Source organism: Pseudochaenichthys georgianus, unplaced genomic scaffold, assembly GCF_902827115.2.
Source record: "Pseudochaenichthys georgianus unplaced genomic scaffold, fPseGeo1.2 scaffold_633_arrow_ctg1, whole genome shotgun sequence".
NCBI lineage: Eukaryota > Metazoa > Chordata > Actinopteri > Perciformes > Channichthyidae > Pseudochaenichthys > Pseudochaenichthys georgianus.
Genome location: NW_027263190.1, coordinates 84,783 through 104,127, shown reverse-complemented (window position 1 = coordinate 104,127; position 19,345 = coordinate 84,783). Strand labels below are relative to the sequence as shown.

General features: G+C 40.1%; 1 non-coding gene across 1 annotated transcript; it reads left to right on the top strand.

Annotated features, from left to right (window-relative positions):
* The first annotated feature begins 12,519 nt into the window (after positions 1-12,519).
* On the top strand, positions 12,520-12,592 carry trnar-ccg (transfer RNA arginine (anticodon CCG)). Its single transcript has one exon. It is a non-coding gene; the product is annotated as a tRNA-Arg (tRNA).
* Positions 12,593-19,345: the final 6,753 nt, after the last annotated feature.

The window sequence follows — 19,345 nt, the reverse complement described above, 5'->3', positions numbered from 1 at the left end:
AAAAACACAATCCACACATTGATTGGTGCTCAGGCCAAGTTAAGGGATGGGGAGGGGAATGTGAAATTGTAGTGTTCCTAACTCACCTCGCCCTTCAATTATGTGAAGCAGGCTAATGTTGTGAGCCCAGCACCTAGTGGGAGTCCAAATAATTATCTGTTTGTTCCTGTGTCGTTACGCTCCAAGGTAATCCACTGGGTCACACCTCTAAGCTCACATGTCATCCAGGTAACCGGCGAACGATGTTCACCATAAAACAGCGTTTCTGGTGGCCAGCCATGGTGAAGGAGGTGACGGAATACGTGGCTGCCTGTCCTGTGTGCGCCCGTATCAAGACCTCATCCCTGGCTCAGATGGGTCTTCTTCAGCCTCTGCCCCTGCCCCAACGCCCTTGGTCCCATATCTCGCTGGACTTTGTCACCGGACTACCGCCTTCTAAGGGTAAAACTGCCGTCCTGGCGGTAGTAGACCGTTTCACCAAGATGGTTCATTTTGCTTAAACTTCCCTCTGCCAAGGATACGGCAGAGGTCATGCTAAACCATGTGTTCAGGATTCATGGTTTCCCCGAATGGTCGTGCCAAGCCTCAGCTCAGAAAGGATCGCTTTTCACTCATGTCAGGTTTTGTTATTTTGTTTCTTTTGTTGGCTTAAGTTTTTATTAAGTCCTCTATTTGTTATGCTAGTTTTTTCCTCCTTGTGAGCGCCTTTTGTTATTTCCACCACCTACTCTGTTAAGAGTAGGGTTGGGTATCGTTTGAATTTCCACGATTCCGATTCCGATTCCGATTCTACTTTTCGATTCCGGTTCTTAACGGTTCTCGATTCCGATTCTTTGAGGGGCAGGGTAAAAAAATGATACATGCTTCTTCCACCAAAAAAATTACATTTATTCGAGAAACTTTTACACAGGTTAGTTTAAAGTAATATTCACATGAATCAGTCTGTTTATATTCACTGCTATGTAACTTTAACCTGAGAACCACTGAAGCTACAACAGTGCAACAGTCCAACTTTTAAAAACAGTTCTTGTTGAGAAAAACAAGCATATCTGCCTTTTCAGGCATACCGGGAAGAAATGTTTGAACATTTTGAAGTAAAATGCTTCAATCTGGTGCACACGCAGAATTACTAGAGACTAGATCTAGGGGGTACAACTCTAAACACCCATATGAAAAAGATCGGTTTACATTTTAATAATTAAATAACAAATAGCCTACATGTAACGCATTTTATTTTTGTTGTTCATTCATATCTTATTTTACTATTTTATTTATGCATATTTTTTTATCTCTCCAGTTTAAAACGATATTTCTGGTTTACTTTCCTATAGTATACATTGGAATGATTTCAAACCTGTTTTATCCCAATAATTATAAAAGAGTGCCTTGGAAATATGTGTTTACATAAATTGTGATCAAAACGTTTGAGACCCACTGAGATAACTTAGACTAAAGTGAACTATCTAAACACTCAAAGAGTCCTTTACCTCACTGAGCTGAAGTTATCAGCCTCTCAGTCTGACTGGAGAGGACTCTCCATCCACATCATTGTAGAAACATCTTCTTCTTCCGTTAGCACAGATAGCACCAGATGCTAATAACAACAGCGCCGGTTCCAGTGCACCCTCCCTTTCTCCCTCGCTCACGCGCACTTTGGCTGTGAGCTGCGGTTGCCAGATAAGCCAACATCCCCCATTTTCATCACTTGCAGCGCCCATCGTACAGGGCAAATGAAAAGTGTAACCGGGATGAAAAGGGTGTTACATTTACTTAATTATGAATGTTGTTACATCAAGGCCGAAAATTAGGATGAGCACCAACGGTCAAAACATTTATTTTTTCTCCCAGAGCTGTCAGCGCAGCGCCTCCACAGATCTGGCGCCCTAGGCGAACATTTATAATGCCAGTGCGACGGGCCGGCCCTGGTCTCAGGTTACATTGTAGGAAATGTAGATACAACACTACATTTCCCGCCCCGCTGCAGTCATGCAGTAGGCTACGGAGAGCGGCGAGAAACTTTTCCTCAGGAATCGAAAAGCGGAACCGAAATTCACATTTCTAAATGATGCCGTTGGAATCGAAATGTTGGAACCGGTTCCGAACCGGAACCAGTTCTCGGTACCCAACCCTAGTTAAGAGGGATTACCTGCACTGTGAAAATAAATATACTTTTTTTTATATATTCAAGACTTTGTCTCTGGGTCATGCAATTGGGTCCATCAGTTTGTGTCGAGGTCCTGACAATAGGGGATCGATATGAATCACGTGACATCCACTTATGTTTCATCTCTCCCGACAACCGCAAATACGGCAAAAACAGTCTGGGCCAGTAAACTTTCCCAATCTTTCGCAACTTGGAGGTAGCAAAGACAACAATGGAAACTGTTTTAAAGTGTCACACGCAGTGTTGGGCAAGTTACTTCCAAAATGTAATATATTACATATTACTTATTACTCCCTTTTGAAAATAATAAGTTACTTTACAAAATTACTGTCTCTGAAATGTAATGAGTTACACTACTTTAGTTACTTTTCTAGTTACTTTCACCAAAATAACCGCAAAAGAATGGCTAGGTATTTTAAATGCTAAAATGTAATTTAGTGCAGCTCATTATACATCCAGTGAAGGGCAATGTGTTATAGCATAACAACTGTGTAGGCCCTTAAGGCTACTAACAACTTGTATTACACGGGTTAGTTGAATACTCGATTCTGATTGTAAATTCTTAACATGTGACACGTTGTTAATACAGCAGTACAGACTACTGTCAAGGACTATGATGAAGGTTGCTAAGGAGGATCCAGAAAGAGAAAGGAAAAGAGGTTAAAAGACGGAGCGCTGGACGTCAGATAAATCCCCAGAAGAAGGCAGAGAGGAAGTAAACACTAACAGGACACGGAATGATCTCTGTATTTTGTTTAGTATATGGCCGTGTACAGGCCCGGTTCCAGAACAAAATGACTCAGGGTGAATCTGAGATCACAGGGGGCACAGCAGTAGTAGGTTTACATGAGCAATAGTGGCCGGCAACAGCAATGAAAAATAGCATTGATGGTCCCCAATTAACAGATTATGGCATTTGTTATGTTTTGAAACCAAGCAAGTGAGACAACATTTCAAGTGAGTTAAAAGTGCAATCCTGAAATATCTCATATAGTCCAAAGTGGACTGTGACAAAGAAAAGCACAACAGCTTCAAAGCTGTACTGATAAAACAAATGAGAACATATTGTAAATCAAGGCAAATATTATTTGAACCAGCTCATGGTTTGAAATGGCAAACATTGAAAAGCAAAAGTATTATTAAAACCATGTAGCCTACTAAACATCACCTTGGTCCCATCATATACTCTGGGAAGAGAATATTTACTGTGCTTGAAAACTGGATCACATCATCATGTGAGGTTGAATTTGTGACCTGGAGATCTTTTCAGCTGCAACATTAATTGCAATGTTGATAAGCTTGGGATATGAGATATTTTTGTAGCCATTCGTGGTGAAGGCATCTGTGCTATTGTATGCATTATGTTTGACCCAACATTTCTACAGGCATGGCAGAATATGGCACTATTTTCACATATTCTAGCCCTTGTCTATTTGTATACCACGAGCTGCAAAATGACCGCCTAACCCCACTCTACAGGCGGGTACTTGTTTAGATATACCTGGGCAGGCTCTGTTTTGCCGTGGCACCTGCGGGCCGCAGAGGGGCGGCGGTGTTTCGGGCGATGAAGACTGCTGCTCCGGGGTTGAGGGCGGCGAGTCAGGCGGGAGTAAGCTAGTGTCCACAACGGAGGGTCACGTGATGTCCCCATCTGACCTGTTACTATGGTCTGCAGTAGATGCAGTGTTGCTGGCGTTTAGTGATGGTTGCTTTAACAATTTTCGTATAAATGATTATCCACAGATGTGTGTCACTGCTGTGGATAGAACTTTGGAAATGATGCACGCGCAGCGGAGCAGGTCACGCGCACCTGACACAATTTGTTGTTAGTATTTTTCGCTCCGTTCTCTTTTTTGAATAGAGGGTGAATAACATTCAACTGCCCCGAAGATCCCGGCGCGAAGCCTGAAGAGTAAACACAAGGTTTACTAATCTACCCGCACAATGTGTGCGTGTCGGAATGTCTCGCTATGTTAGTACATTCAGGGTTGCCAACTCTCACGCATCTGGCGTGTGACACACGCTTTCACTCTCAATCTCACGCTCTCACGCTGCCCAAACTATTCTCACGCCAAAAACAAGAATACCGAAGACTAGAAACGGTTTTGAAAACTTTTGTCAGGTAGTGATCGTCTTCTCAATAGAACATCTTTGATAATGTCTTCTGGCCAATCAGAATCAAGATAACGGCGTGGTGTTGTTGCAGAAAGTCCCGACGGGAATACTTTTGCTGTAGTACATCTACATCTATACATCGATACAACATTATGTGTTGATAGAAATCAACACGTAATTAAATAAGACCCCACGGTTTGATGATTGATAGGTGTGTGGGCTGTCTTTCATGTTGACACACAGAACAATGGGGGCTATCAACCCTTATCCACAATGTAAAGTAATTAACACAGCTTCTTCCCTCTTCTCTCTGTGAGTAACAAAAAACTAAAATGGCATTCATTTGTTTAAATATGTCGTGTAGTAATAGATGTATTTATTTTTCTTCTCAAGAGAGTACCAGAATGTGTATTTTATGTTAGTATTTCAAAAAATCTCCCCCCAGACCCCCCTACAGGGGTTGGGCTTTCAGCATGTCAACTCTTTCACCTGTGGGTAAATTGCAGGATTGGCTCCAGGTCGCCCTTTTTATTTACTACAAGACAAATGTGCCTTTTTATTTCATACAGTTCAATTTGGATTGAGACAGGGAAATAATCTAAACCTCACGCGTGGCGTTTCACTGTAAAGGGGGAGTGTGTATGTAATTACATTGCAAATACTGACTTCACCCCACCACTGTATGGGTTAGCCCTACCATAGGCAGAGATGGGGTCGTTACTAAAAAAAAAGTAATATATTACATATTACTTTAAAAAAAAGTAATATATTACACTACTTCGTTACTCTCTACATAAAGTAATTCGTTACTTTACTCGTTACTTTACTCGTTACTTTACTCGTTACTTTACTCGCAGGGCCGGCCCGCCCCTCCCTGCAGGCAGATCACGCAGACTGCTAAAGTTTCAAATGTTCTCTTTAGTTCAGTTTCCATTGTCGCTCGCATAAGACTGATCCAGATAGCTCCTGAATGTTTTCATATCTGACCATGGCTGTCCTCTGTCTCCTGCTATCTGTATATTTTGCGCAGTCTATCTCTGCTCACGCTGTTGCGTCAGCGTGTTCTCCTGCGTGTTGGCCATGTGTTGCACTGGAGCCAGACTGGAGCGCACCGCAAAGACTTCAGCTGAGCACGTACGAACTGCTCATGCGTGAGTGGCAATAACTCTCCTTACCAGCAGGCGGCGGTAGTGTGTATTCGTCATTCAAAACAGGCAACAACCGGAAAACAGAGAAGAAGAACAGACTACGTGTGTGATATAAATAAACAACAGCTATGTGCGTTAGCTTCACCTTAGCATGTGTTCTTTGCAGGTGTTTGTTGAGGTTTGATTATGACTGATTTTACGAACGAACGAACGAAGTAACGCGTGTCGGAGCAATGTTAGTAACTGTAGTGTGATTACTGAATTATAAAAGTAGTGCGTTACACTACTCCGTTACCGACAAAGTAATATTATTACACCCAACTCTGACCATAGGTTACCCAACAAAAATACTCTCTGGCAACTGCCGGCCCGTATTGCGCAAGCGCAGATCTAAAATCCAGTAAAATGATAAAAAAAGTAAAAGTCTGCTGCTTATTGTTCTACTAGGCCAAAATAGAGTGTGTTAATTAATATGTTTGGCAATTTGGAGTAAGTCTGTAGATTTGTTTGTGTGTGTGTTTCATGTATAGGCCTCTCACGATAATTAATTTTGTTGGATACATTTTCCAAGAAATTATTGCGATAAACGATAATATTGTCGGCACCGTTGTATGACCATTTTAGACCCCTGACATAATGATAATAATAATAATTTAAGTACATCCTTTTCGAACTGCTAGTCACATCCTCATGTAAATGGCAATTTATCGAGTTCATTTTTATTTATTGTACGATAAGTCAATGAATTGCTTATCGCGACAGGCACACAATAAAACAGTGGAAACAAACATGTGTTTGACTTTCATTAGTGAATGAAACTTTGTGCCCTTTATAGTCTGTGTCCAATTTTGTGTATTTGTATATATTGTATATATATCCTATATCCTATATTTATGCTAAGGTCCCGCTGCTGACACGATAGCAGTCATTTAGTGGGCATATGTGTAATTAAACCCATGATATCAAAATCTCACTCCAGCCAGGTACCCAAAGTTGGCAACCCTGGTACATTGTTAAAAAACAAAACACCATTTAATTTCGGGTTAAAATGTGTTGTAACTGCGTTACTGAGCATTGTAACGGGTAATATATTACCCACATTTCATTAGTAATGCGTTACATTACTTCGTTACAGCAAAAAGTAATATATTACTGTAACTCCGTTACTTTTGTAACGCGTTACACCCAACACTGGTCACACGTATGGCATATTTTGAAGTCAGCTCTCCATAAAGCGTTCTGCGCTACTTTCTATATTTCTATATGTTTTACTTTGCATGTGTTGTCAGATTGAAGATATCTCCTCAATGTTTTTGTCTATTTGCGAGAATGAGAATGAAAACGGTCTCGGTCAGCGGACTTTTCCAATCCTCACCAACCTTCCCAAAAACAATGCCTTTGGAATACATATTGTAAGGTAATTTCCCAAAATGCTCAGATAAGCTTTCATTAGCAGAAGTAAGGCACTCTCCACATTGACTTTAACAAAATAATATGTTTTGCGACAGAATCAATGTGACCATGTTTTCTGATCAGGTGTTTTGCCAGAAAATCAATCAATCAATCAATCAATCAATCAATCAATCAATCAATCAATCAATCAATGTTTATTTATATAGCCCAATATCACAAATGTTACATTTGTCTCAGTGGTCTTCACAGTGTGTACAGAATATCAGTATGACAATACGACACCCTCTGTCCTTAGACCCTCACATCGTACAAGGAAAAACTTCCAAAGAAAACCCAGTTTAAAGGGAAAAATGGGAGAAACCTCAGGGAGAGCAGCAGAGGAGGGATCCCTCTCCCAGGACGGACAGACGTGCAATAGATGCCGTGTGTAAATTGAAAAGATAATACATTTGCAACATAGGTAGTCCAGATGTTTGGAAATGCATGTGTGTATAATAGGAAGATGAATCCACGAGGATATCCATCCAGGACTTATGATCCAGGACCACAGCCACGACTCAAGATCCAGCGCTCGTGATCCAGGACACAGGACCGCAGGATCATCCATGACTCCGGATCCCAGCGTATATAGACACCAAAAGAAAGACATTTGGGGAAGCTGGGTTAATCGGAACATGAGAGTACACAGGTATAGACAGAGAGAAGGAAGAAGTAAGATGTCCCCCGACAAACTAAGCCTATATCAGCAAAACTAGGGGCTGAATCTAATCAGCCCTAACTATAAGCTTTATCAAAAAGGAAGGTCTTAAGCGCACTCTTAAAAACGGATAGGGTGTCTGCCGCCCGAACACAAACTGGAAGCTGATTCCACAAATGTGGAGCTTGATAAGAAAAGGCTCTGGCTCCCATTGTACTTTTAGAGATTCTAGGAACAACCAACAACCCTGCATTCTTGGAACGCAATGCCCTAGTAGGACAGTAGGGTATAATGAGTTCTTTAAGGTAAGATGGCGCCTGCCCATTAAGGGCTTTGTAGGCGAGAAGAAGAATTTTAAATTCTATCCTGTGTTCTATAGGGAGCCAGTGTAAGGCAGCCAGAACAGGAGTAATGTGGTCTCTTTTCCTAACTCTGGTTAGTACACGAGCCGCAGCATTTTGAATCAGCTGAAGCGACTTGACTGACTTCTTGGTACTCCCTGATAATAAAGAGTTACAATAATCCAGCCTAGAAGTAACAAATGCATGGACTAGTTTCTCTGCATCGTTTTGAGGCAAGATATGCCTGATTTTTGCAATGTTACGTAGATGGAAGTAGGCGGTCCTTGAAATTGATTTTATGTGGGCGTTAAAGGATAAATCCTGATCAAATATAACACCAAGATTCCTTACAGTCTCACTGGAGGCCAAATTAATGCCATCCATAGTTAGTATATCTTTAGATAATTTGTTTCGTAGATTCTTCGGGCCAAGTACAATAACTTCAGTTTTGGTCGTGTTTAACATCAAAAAGTTTAAGGTCATCCACGCTTTCAAGTCCCTAAGGCAGTCCTGAATTTTATTTAGATGATTAATTTCATCAGGCTTGATTGACAAATATAGTTGAGTATCATCCGCATAACAATGAAAGTTTACAGAATGATTCCTTATAATATTGCCTAACGGAAGCATATATAATGTGAACAAAATAGGTCCGAGCACTGAGCCCTGTGGCACTCCATGGCTAACTTTGGTTTGCGTGGAAGATTCATCGTTAATACGTACAAACTGAGAGCGTTCAGATAGATAGGACCTAAACCAGCCTAAAGCAGTTCCCTGTATGCCAACTAAGTGCTCTAGTCTTTGCAATAGGATATCATGGTCGATAGTATCAAATGCAGCACTGAGATCGAGCAAAACAAGAATAGAGACAAGTCCCTTGTCTGAGGCTATTAGAATATCATTTGTGACTTTAACCAGAGCTTTCTCTGTGCTATGATGTGTTCTAAAGCCAGACTGAAAGTCTTCAAATAAATCATTGTTTTTTAAGTAATCACACAACTGTTTTGCAACCGCTTTTTCAAGAATTTTTGAGAGGAACGGAAGATTAGAAATAGGTCTATAGTTGGCTAAAACCTCTGGATCGAGGTTGTGCTTTTTAAGAAGCGGTTTTATCACTGCTACTTTGAATGATTGTGGAACATAGCCTGATAATAAAGACATATTCATAATATTTAATAAAGAAGTGCTAATTAATGGAAAAACTTCCTTCAACAGCTTAGTTGGAATTGGGTCTAACATGCACGTTGATGGTTTAGAAGAGAGAATCATTGAATTTAATTGTTCAAGGCTTATGGCTGAAAAGCATTCTAGTTTCCCATCTAGTGTAATATTAGAACTTACGTTTCCGGGAGCTGTTGATAACACTATACTGGTCAAAGGCAAGAGGTCATTAATTTTGTTTCTAAGAGTAACAATTTTATCGTTAAAAAAGCACATAAAATCATTGCTACCGAGTGCTATGGGAATAGAAGGCTCAATGGAGCTGTGGCTCTCTGTCAGCCTGGCTACAGTGCTGAAAAGAAATCTTGCATTATTCTTATTCTCATCTATTAATGAAGAGTAGTAGGCTGCTCTCGCTTTACGCAGTGCTTTCTTATATTCATTGAGAGTAATATGCCAAATTAAACGAGATTCTTCAAGTTTAGTGGAACGCCATATCCTTTCAAGTTGTCTAGACTTTTGCTTTATTTTGCGGGTTTCGGCATTATGCCATGGAGCTAATCTATGTTGTTTTATTTTCTTTTTCAAAGGAGCAACAGAGTCTAATTTTATTCGCAGCGCATCTATAGCACTATCAACAACATGATCAATTTGGGGTGGTGTACATTTTGTATAAGTTTCCTCCCCTACATGCAGACATGCTATCGAGTTAAGTATTGGTGGAATCTCTTCCTTAAATGTGGCTATAGCACTAACCGATAGGTTTCTGCTGCAAGAGCTTTTGACTAATGCTTTGTAGTCTAGTAACAGTACTTCAAAAGTTACTAAGAAATGGTCGGATAAAGCAGGATTATGTGGTTCGACTAATAGTTGCTCAATTTCAATACCATAACTCAGAACAAGGTCGAGAGTGTGATTATAGCAGTGGGTTGGTTTATTTACACTCTGACAGAAACCAACATAATCTAATATAGAGTTAAATGCAACAGTAAGGCTATTTTTATCATCGTCAACATGAATATTAAAGTCACCTACGATAATTACTTTGTCTGTTTTAAGAACCAAAGTTGATAAAAACTCAGAGAATTCTGATAAGAATTCTGAATAAGGACCTGGTGCACGATACACTGTAACAAATAAGATTGGCTGCAAAGTTTTCCAGGTCGGATGCGTAAGACTAAAAACGAGGCTTTCAAAAGAGGTATAATTTAATTTTGGTTTAGTATTGATAAGTAAACTTGAGTCAAAGATTGCTGCAACTCCACCTCCTCGGCCCGTGCCTCGAGCAATATGAGTGTTGACATGGCTGGGTGGAGTGGCCTCATTTATGCTGACATATTCTTCATGTCTCAACCAAGTTTCAGTGAGACAGCATATATCAATATTATAATCTGATATTAAATCATTTACCAATATTGCTTTAGATGCTAGAGATCTTATGTTTAAGAGACCACATTTAATCTTCCTGTTTTGTTGCACTGTAGTAGTTGTTACATTTACTTTTATTAGGTTATTATGTATGACACCTCTATTAGGTTTTACCTTAAATTGTCCTTGGGCAGACACACACACCGTTAATATTGGGTATTTTATTGGGTTCGGGATTCCTATGGGTGACTGCCTAGGAGAGAGCGCAGAGAAGCGTGTAAGACTGCGACTCTGCGTCCTGGTCTCAACTCCAGTTTGTCATGGATTAAGTCCAAAAAGCCCTGAAATGTTTGCCGAAATGAGATCTGCACCTTTCAAAGTAGGGTGAATGCCGTCTCTCTTAATCAGACCAGGTTTTCCCCAGAAGGCTGTCCAATTATTTACGAAGCCCACATTGTTTGCTGGGCACCACCAAGACAACCAGCGCTGAAATGATGATATGCGGCTATACATGTCATCATTGATCAGATTGGGGAGGGGACCAGAGAAGATTACGGTGTCCGACATTGTTTTAGCATAACTACACACCGACTCCACATTAAGTTTGGTGCATTCTGATTGGCGTAAACGAACATCATTACCACCGACGTGAATAACAATCCTACCGTATTTATGTTTATTTTTAGCCAGCAGTTTAAGATGCGCCTCAACGTCGCCCGCTCTGGCCCCCGGAATGCATGTGACTGTGGAGGCTTCGGTCTCTAAATTCACGTGTCTCATAATAGAGCTACCAATAACCAGAGTTGGCTTCTCAGCGGGTGTCTCGCTGAGTGAGGAATATCTGTTAGATACGTGAACGGGTTGGTGGGGACCTGCGGGTTTCGTGTTATGCCCCTTCTGAACAGTCACCCAGCCTCCCTGCTGCTCGGGAGTTGCCGGGGGACGGCTAAGAGGAGCTACATTTTGCCGGTCCGCACATGCTAACATGGGCTTTACTTTAGCTGAGTTACTTTCTAAGATGCGGAGCCGGGCTTCTATGGCTATGATTCCCGCCTCCAACCTAACAACTATACTACATTTAACACATGTATCCTTACCAGTAAGGGAGGCCGGGAAGTAACCAAACATGAGACAGGAAGAGCAGGAAATAGCACCAGAAGGTGGGGAAAGAGCCATGGCTAGCTATCAAGCTAAAGTAGCTACCGTTAGCAAACCCGAAAAGAGTGTAGGCAACTGTGGAGTTACAGTCACTAAGAGAAGGAGAGTTGTGAGTGCTTAAGCTGTAGTAACGTGTGATTACAACGTCAGGCAGTTGCCGTGATCAAGAGTTTTAAAACGATCGATTAAGTTTAAGTTAATAAGCTATCAGCAACAGAACAGGCACACGGGATACCCGGAGATGACAACAACAACCGGAAGTTACAACGTGCTCACCGCAATAGGTTCCTCCTTGCGTCACACAGTTCCTTGCGTGAGGACAAAACGCAACGAAAAGTTGCGTTTGTCTCAAAGGAAAACAGATTCCACATCTATGCTGTTTTGCACTTTGTTTACAGTGCTTGACATTAAACAGGCAATGAGCTAAATATAAAACACTGTTGTTTAGTGGAAGGTGTCAAATAGTATGTAGATTGTGGAGGGAGCCTCAACTGAGCCGCAAATGCGGCGCACCATATATGCGCTTAATGTATGCTGCGCAATTAGTGTGGATCGCTGTTCCCCCACTTATTTGGAGCCCCCATTTTTTTGAAGCATGATTTTTTTTTGATAGTCTAATAAATATAAAATCATTGCCAGTGTTATCAGTTGCAAGTGTGTATTTGTTATAATAATGACGAAAACATGATACATGTCACAGTAATTATAATAAAAACGTAGCAAAAGTATTTATGCAACTTGATTTGAAGTGTGTGTGTGTGTGTGTGTGTGTGTGTGTGTGTGTGTGTGTGTGTGTGTGTGTGTGTGTGTGTGTGTGTGTGTGTGTGTGTGTGTGTGTGTGTGTGTGTGTGTGTGTGTGTGTGTGTGTGTGTGTGTGTGTGTGTGTGTGTGTGTGTGTGTGTGTGTGTGTGAAAAGTTAATTATTTGAGTGAGACTCATTGCTTGAGAAGAAGTGGCCCAGTGGCCTAATGGACAAGGCACCAGCCTCCGAAGCTGGGGATTGTGGGTTCAAGTCCCACCTGGGTCGACTGAAGGTTCTATATGTTTGCAAAAAGTTGACTTGATCACAACATAGCAAATCAAATATGTCTCACTACGGTTGTAAGCAACAACTAAGTATGTAACATATTTAATCAATAGCAAAGGCTCCATTTAATGAAAAGTCTGTACAAAAAGCAATGGAGTCTTTAATTGAAGCAGAGGGCCATAAAGACATCACAATATTATGTCTGGTGGACAAAAAATATAAACATTTTGAGAAAATATTATGGTTAGGCCTATGTGTTTGGAATATCATTTTAAACATAGCCGGGGTCAAATGAAATGTATAATAAACATAGTTCATCTTGTTAGTCGTGGTCCAACTCTTGGTTTTGGTCTCTTTGGGTGTGTCTGTGCTGCCATATAGGCCTATTGTTAGTCATGAAAAGGTTTTGTTTATTTTGACTTTATTCAAATGGTAACAAAATATTTCCCATACCAACTACCTACTGTTAATGGAGATGAATAATATGTTTTGTAAAAAATGCATACATCAATATTTCAATATGAATTAAAACTGCGGTCACAGACGTGCACGCAGTTGTGGGCGGGCCTTCGCGTCCGAGCGCCTGTAGGGGAGGGTCGGCGGTCGTCCCGGCGTCAAGCAGATGCGCGCGTGTCCTCCGAAATGAGCCGTTCGTAATTTCTCAAACGTGCGCATCCCGGACTCCCAGGTCTTCCGGCAGCGACCGGGAAACGTATGTGGGCTCGCCGCCTCGAAGGAAAAGACATTTCTGTAAAGGCTCGGCGACGATCGATTATCGCGGAGGCTGTCTGGAGGAGCCTTAACCTGTTAAACCCCGAGCCTGTTTTTCAGGTTTCAGGCTCGAAAATGACATTCCCAGAACAAATGACCATAACGTCATTTCTAAAAGGTTTATATGAATTTTATCAAATCAAGGTTACATCTGTGAGTTGGATGTAGAAGTGTCAGAATCAATATAGATTGTTCTGTGTCAGAGTAAATTCAGATGGAACATAGCAAAAAAATGTAAATTCCTGTCTCCGCCTAAAGAAAACCCATTACTTATAGTGAAGACCAACCTTGAATGATGGGTTAGTAGCCTAAAAGCTTTAGGAATCCAAAGTATAACATAATAAGTACCCTGTATCAAGATTTAGGCAAAACAAGTGACATTTGACCTTTTTAGAGAGGTTTATGAAAATAAATAAATAAAGTCATAAATAAAGCAGCGACTGTATTCGCCATGACATAGACAGTCTGTGTTTTGCATATCTTTAACTTTTGTCCAGTTTCTGAACAGATATGAGGAGCTGTGAGCTCTGAGTGTGTGCTAACAGCTAATGTGTTGGGCCAATTACCAATATTCTTCTCTGGCTGGCTCTGTCCAATGACAAACAATAAGTGTTCTCCCTAAGGAATACCCTTTCCGTCCAATGTGAAATGCTGTGGTATTTTGTGAAATGCTGTGGTATTTTGTGAAATGCTGTGGTATTTTGTGAAATGCTGTGGTATTTTGTGAAATGCTGCGGTGTCTTGCACTTCAGGGCCACCGTACGATAGAGATGTTTTTATTTTAAAGTAAATTCAGATGGAACATAGTAAAAACATGTAAATTCTAATGTCCGCCTAAAAAAAACACATTACTTATAGTGAAAACCACCCTTGAATGATGGGTTTAGTAGACTAAAAGCTTTAGGAATCCAAACTATAACATAATAAGTACCCTGTATCAAGATTGATGCAAAACAAGTGAAATTTGACCTTTTTAGAGAGGTTTAGAAAAATAAAGTCCACCTCACCTCTGGGTAATTTGGGAACCATCAGTTCCATTTGAACGTTCAATCATTGTATTACTTTGAATTATCACTATAGGTATTCATTCCATCCAAATACAACTGTTATGAACAAATAAATAAAAATAAAACATACTCTGTTATCCTCTTAGGCCCCACGGACCCGAAATCGCGTCATTTGCAGGAAACAACGTCTAAGGAACCTTAATATTTAATACACTATGAATATTTTATATCCATAGAACGGGAAAAAAACTAATTTAACTGATCTTTTTCATTTATTTTTTCACAAAAAACACACAATGCTAACAGTGAGCCTCTAAATTAGCCCCGAGCGAAAAATGCTAACCTATTACTGCACCGAAAATCACTCCTAGCTCCCTTATTACTTATCCTAGCTCCACATCCAAGACATTATTTATGACCGCAAGGAGACACAGAATCTAACGGTGCCCACCTCAACACTAAAAGATACAAACTAGCGAGGTTACCAACAAAAACGTACATCAAAACAAGTGGCGCTAGGTATTAGCATTAGCACTGCACACACCCACTGCGTGTTCCAATGAAAAGCATACATATATATAAATAAAGTATAAAGTATAGGTCAACACATTTCAGTATAACAGACCAATTGCGATATTACTCACGTTTGACAACGTGGAGCAGGGTTTCTATGTACCGAGAAGTGGGTAGTTTAATGAGTCTGTTGACGACAAAACCTCCGCGCACGCAGACAGCCAAGGCAAGCTACCTGAATTAAGTCTCTCCCTAAACCGGCAATACCGGAAATGTGACATCCGGTTTGTCCTTCACAATAAAGTTTTTCAAAATAAAGGTACATTTAATATTGACGTATCAAATTGATTCAAATGTCTTACACAACACATGTATCGAGACAATAAATGAACTGTTTATATAGTCGATCAACACCGTGTATGTTACTCATTACAGGATAATCACATGGCACTAAATGAGACCGGCTGTCCTCCTCTGTTTACATCCTGCTGGTTTAAATTATGTGTTCTTTAGGCTCTGTGCACAAGATGGCGTCTATCAACTTCCGGCGGCTGGGCGTGCGGCTGAGTACTTCCGGTTTGAGTACAGAACTTTGATAGCTTGACAGTTTGTCACACCGAGAGCAAGAACGAGCGGATTTCGGGGTAAAGTAAAGCGATTGACCTTCCAGCGTGTAAGAAAGTCGGCACTACATTGCTGTGTGCCCCTTTGTACAAATTCGTCCCGTTATCAGAAACAGAATAGGCTACCTTTATTAGTCCCACAGAGGGGACATTTGCAGCGTTACAGCAGGAAAGAGCCACAGACAGCTTAGTGTTGAATATCTTACATGCGTTAAAAAGTTATAATATAATAAACAATATGCTAAAAAAAGTACTAAGTTATAATATAATAAACAATATGCTAAAATAAAGATAAAAAGTTACATAATTTTCAAATAAACAGATAAAACACAAATCAAATCTACAAATCAAATCCTGTCGCAGTTCTTAGGATTTAGCAGCCCAGTATATATATATATATATTACAGTTATTAAAGATGGCATATGTATATAAAGTATATATTGCACATAAAGCACATAGGCCTAAGCCTATTGCACATAGTTTGACGGTATTTAACAGCAGCAAGTTACACAATGTTATAACCGGGAGATAAGTTTCCATTCATTACGGCAAGCCTGGGCAACAACGATTAAAATATTTCTTGCTCCCAAACCAATTGTGTATTTCATTACAAAAAGCAGTTATACCATACTATGTTTAGGTACTAATGAATTATATCCTCAAAACAAACACACACACAAATAACAAAGGAAAATACATAATTTAATAAATCCACAATATGATAACATTTTACAGATTAATTTAATAAACTTTTACAAAACATAGGTTGATGTTATATCGGGGGGGTAAAATATATATTTAAACATTTCGTCAATTAGTCTGCATATTTAAGTAATGTTAGTTTATATAACAGATGAACAGATGTACAATATCCAGAAAGTAGATGCAAAAGATATATATAATGTGTGCATTTCCAACATATCCTCTGAAAGAGTGTTAGTCGTTGAGTTGAGTAGTGAGCCATTTGTTTTTTTTTCGTGGTGCGATGTCTGCTGAGAGGTCCTTGTATACCTCGCTGACTTTGAGGACATCTGGGTCTGGCAGCTCCCCCCGCACGGCCTTGTAACGTGTACTCATTTGAACATGTTTATATGATAATTAGGACAATTTTACACTCAGACAACAATCACAAAGTTGTAGCAGGCTACATACAATTACTTAGGACAATATATATTACCTTACACTGTCAGCAACTGTAAACTGCTTTGGCATAGTGGAAATGAACACCATGTCACTCACTCTGCCTAGTTTCACACACTATTAATTACACAAAAGAATTGTCAATTTAATTGAAAAGGTCGTTGATGCAATATACTAAATCAGCTCTTGGCACGAAGGAAATACTCATTAAATCGTGGATTGGCTGTGAACACATACTGTTCTATTGTATTGCAAAGAAAGATGTGTTACTGTTCTGCTTGTAGTGGAAATACTGTTTGTAGTCGTAGATAGAAAAACAAAGATGGAAAACATTTCACCATACATTGTTTAGGAGTTGTATATGTATTGGGTGTTTATGGTTAATGTGGGAAATTAATAAGCAGAGCTGTTGTTGGTAAATGTGTGTGCCATCATAATAGCAATGTGTATACAGCGTTTCGTGAATATCTGGAAAAATATCGGAGTAGTTTGTAGTCATTTGAGACGTGTAAATCGTCAAAAATGGTACATTCTCTGTTAGCCTACGTTCCCCAAGATTGAGCTAGCAACTATTTTATTCGCAATTTAACATCATATTGGATATGGGCTTAACTTGTCCTGGACTGGAATTTTTCGGATCTTTTCCCCGAGGCGGTGTTTGCGAAAAAGCGCTTAAAATGCATGAATAACACAGATTTTTCAAAATGGCCGACTTTCTGGAGGGCGGGGCTAATGGAAACTATTTTGAAATATGTCCGCAATTCCATCAGTAATGTCTGTGGCAAGATTGGGGTAGTTTGGAGAAACTATATGTGACTATCGCACAATAGGGGGCGCTACTGAGCTGGTGTACAAAAATGTACATTTATTTTGTACAGTCTGGAAAAAGACGTGGGTTGTGACGTGTGTTCCACGTTTTGCGTCCGAAAGTCATTTTAGCGATTTTGTGGCATTTAAATCGTCAAAATTGGTACATGTTCCGTTAGCTTACGAGCTCCCCGTTTGAGCAGTCGACTATTCATTCGCAATTTAGCATCACATTGGATATGGGCTGATCTTGTCCTGGTTTGAAATGTTGCGAAGTATGCGAAAATGCGCTTAAAATGGACATATTTCAAAATGGCCGACTTCATGGGGGGCGGAGATAATGGAAGCCATTTTGAAATATGTCCGCATTTCCATGAGGAATCTCTGTGCCAAGTTTCGGGTAGTTCGAAGAAACTATATTTGACTACCGCACAATAGGGGGCGCTACTGAGCCATATTTGCTAAAACGTCCGATTTTTTTCTACAGTCTGGAAAAGGTTGTGGGTTGTGACATGCGTTCCGAATGTAAAGGCCGTAACTCATTTTTTCCCCTACTTATGGCTCGGTACATTTTTTAACCCTTCGATTTCGAGAAAAAACTGAATAGGACACGCCCACATTTTTCATTGGTTGCGACCCTTTAAATCTCAGTTTATACTCACCCTGCCAGTATGTCTATGACAATATATATTTTTTTAGTCCATCGGTTCTTGAGATATAAATTAGTTGTGTTTTTGGCGCCCCCTATTGTCCGAAATGAACATTGTTTTTTGTGCATATTCCCCAAGACACACTGAACCTATCCACCGAAATCTGTGATATTTGGATACATTTTGGATGAATTGTGAGCATTTATGTGTAGGCCACACCCTTTTGCTAATACGTTTTGATCAAGCGGCAAACTCTGGGGAAGAGCCGGGAAGCCAATACGGAAGTGCCACACACGGCAGTTCATATATTGGCCGATAGGCGATGGCTGCAGAAAGGAGCAATTTCCATAGACCCCCATGTTAAAATGCCCAATTTTACAGCAGAAAAAAAACATGTTTCTCTCCCTGGCTCCATACATTTTATTATCGATATAGTTAGATTCCACCTTCATGATTATGGATCTGTGAGTGAATTGTTTTCTAACGCGACCCTTTTATTTATATTAGGTCTTAAAGTTTGTGCATCAATTAGGGCGTGGTCACATTGAGTGACGGCTCTGTCAAGTGCCTGCCGCTGCTAGCTTCTTGTCTCTCTGCTAGCTGCTCCGTGAAGCTAGCTACAGGGACTCTGCCTGCTCAGCTCATCCAGGAAACACAACTTGTAGCCGGCCGTGGTTGTTTGTTCTTCATGCTTATATATCGGACTATTGTGACTCGCTCTGCGGTTAAAACAGACGGGCATGAATGCGGTAAGTAAAATTCGAGTCCTTTATTTATGTGTTAATGATTTTAATCAGCTACGTAATGAATGGTAAGGCTTGGGTTAGCATGTAAGCTAGTGGTAGCTACATCGGTGCTAACGATGCTAATCGTAGCCTCCAAGTTAAAATCATAGACTGTATATATAAAGGTTAAAACGAAATAGACAAGTGTTAAGTGGGATAATACTGTTGAACAAACGGCTTCTGTTTGAGGTTGATAAAATAAGGTTACATCCTTGTAATTTAGAGATATTTTATTATGTAGGTAGAACTGTATGCATCTAAGGTTAATTTAAATTGGCTATGCTCAAGTATGTAGACAAGCTAATGTCGTGTATGTGAAATCAACCTCACAATAAGATGTGTGTATATTACAATTATTAATGTCATATTTCAAGATGATTACTTAGATATTACAATATGGTTGATTGAGCTGGAGTTCATTATCGAGCTTACACGTTAACGTCATAGTCATCTGAA